The 1,712-nt window shown below is 42.1% G+C and overlaps 1 long non-coding RNA gene across 1 annotated transcript in view; it reads right to left on the bottom strand.

The window, feature by feature from the left end:
• LOC128887961 (uncharacterized) overlaps positions 1-1,254 on the bottom strand; it is a 6,371-nt gene extending 5,117 nt beyond the window's left edge. Inside the window, exon 1 of the long non-coding RNA XR_008460122.1 lies at positions 1,005-1,254. This is a non-coding gene — a long non-coding RNA (uncharacterized LOC128887961). The remainder of the gene's footprint in view (positions 1-1,004) is intronic.
• Between the last annotated feature and the right edge of the window lie 458 nt (positions 1,255-1,712).

The raw sequence follows: 1,712 nt of genomic DNA on the forward strand, positions 1-1,712 counted from the left end.
ATATACGTATATTATCATTATTTCATATATGTATATTATCCATAAATGGAATAGAGATTAATTAATAATCTAGTCTATTAATAATCACTGTTATCAATAAATAAGGTAGATTCTTGCTTCTTTGAGAAATGATTCTTTGTCGCGACAAGAATTTGTCATTTGTTTATACATTGTCGCGAGTAATAGCGAGCTAATGGCTGCAAACTTGTAATAAGATCTTTAGATATAAAAAGTAGGTGCGTGGAATGCCACGGTTTACAAGTGCAACATCTTAGACACAATGGTGAAGTTTTATCAATTCTTCCCAGACATTTGGAAGATGACGCAAGGGACTTGCGATGCAATGAGTTTGTCATCGCAAGACAATTACATCCTTTTCGAAATATTTTTAGTAACTAAAAATTGGATAAGGAGCAACGCACAAATATCCAAAAGACACATAGTCCTACAATAGGACTAGCTGTCATTAATAATAAAAAAAAAAAAGGATACAGCGTAGATTGTTTAGCTTTTTAAATGGCTGCGTGTGTGAATGTATACACGTGCGTGAGTGCAGACTGCTACGTTTCAAGTTAACCCTTTATTTACTGAATGTCTCAAAAGTTTTAAAAATCTAGATGTCCATTATCGTCTTAATATCATCTCATAGATTTCTTTCTAACAAGCTTCCGGTGACATCCAAAAATTAAAAACGAACTCCATAGAAGTGGACTCGAAAGTCACAATAGCTTTCAAAGCGTTTAATTAATACATGAGAAAATTGACGGGACTCACGAGTCGCGCCAGTAAATAAAAGGTTGAGAGTACCGCGTTGCGATTTGATCAGCAAGGTGCGATCAAGCGTCCCGTTATCTCATGCAATTTATATTCATTTTACATCTATCCTTTTTATAAATATATATACTGTTCCACGTGTGGTCAGTTACTTCCGCACCGCAATGTACCGTATCACTTCAACATTACATCATATAATTCCATCTCGATATTAGTCAAGTTAAAGTTACCTGTGTCCTCCCTGGATCGAACCACCTGTTGGCCTTTAGCCTATGGTCGCTGAATATACGTTCCTCTCCACCCTTTCGCTCCAACGTCCTCTTCTTCTTCACCAGCTCGACTTTGCTTCCCCGTCGAAGAGGTTACGTAGTCACCAGGGGGTCGTCCAGGTGTTCTCGGGACGAAGTACGGTTGGCGAACTTGCTCAGCGACCGTTTCGCTGATCTATGACTTCGAGGGTAGGTGTTGCTGTGGTATATAAACGTTTCGCGGATCAGGCGCAGAGGCATTCCGGCCGTTTTGCCCCCAGATCCGCGAAAAGGGGGAGGTGGTGCTGCCTATGGTGGACGAGCAGCTACTTCATGCCACATCCCCGCGGTGCATTGGTGTACGAGAGATACCTAGGGGTAGGGATAGCACCTGCTGCAAGGCGGAAGATACGCGCGACCGGAAACACCGCGGCTGGATTTAGACGGAGGTGGGAGTGGGGGTCGATACGTTCAAGGTGACCAGGATTCCAGGTCCTAGATCCTCTAACGGGGGCTGCAGGGTTTAGCTGGCTGGTCTTACGATGTCCTTGTGTCTTTTCTCTCTTACAGTCGATTGTTTATGGTATCGAGGGGTAGGTTAGCATGATAGGTTTGCTAGTATTTCATTCGAGGGTATTTATGATTGAAAATTATTTTATTTTCGAAACTAGGAGGGTGCCAACGGGAAAA

The sequence above is a fragment of the Hylaeus anthracinus genome, unplaced genomic scaffold (assembly GCF_026225885.1).
Source record: "Hylaeus anthracinus isolate JK02 unplaced genomic scaffold, UHH_iyHylAnth1.0_haploid 11989, whole genome shotgun sequence".
In the NCBI taxonomy this organism is placed as follows: domain Eukaryota; kingdom Metazoa; phylum Arthropoda; class Insecta; order Hymenoptera; family Colletidae; genus Hylaeus; species Hylaeus anthracinus.